General features: G+C 40.0%; 1 pseudogene; it reads left to right on the forward strand.

The window, feature by feature from the left end:
* Positions 1–260, forward strand: part of LOC118333050 — a 7,745-nt pseudogene that overhangs the window by 880 nt on the left and 6,605 nt on the right.

Raw genomic sequence — 260 nt, forward strand, 5'->3', positions numbered from 1 at the left:
AAAGATGAACTGATCCCAGGTAAGAGTACAAAGTTAATTTGGTGCTGAAGCAATGAGGGAGTGATATTAGTGGAAAACATGTTGTGATTTCTGATTGTGTGGTTGAGCCACTGAAACAAGGAGGCAATATATAGTTTTTTAGTAGCATGTGCATGAGAACCTGCCATTGGCTGACTGGTTAAAGTCTTATGGCCCACTGCTGCTTACAGTACAGTCAGTGGCTAAAGTATGTTTCCATGTTGATCCATAGAAAAGAAGAA

This window comes from Morone saxatilis, unplaced genomic scaffold (genome assembly GCF_004916995.1).
Source record: "Morone saxatilis isolate NCDOM2014 unplaced genomic scaffold, NCSU_SB_2.0 Contig1, whole genome shotgun sequence".
NCBI classification, from domain to species: Eukaryota; Metazoa; Chordata; class Actinopteri; family Moronidae; genus Morone; species Morone saxatilis.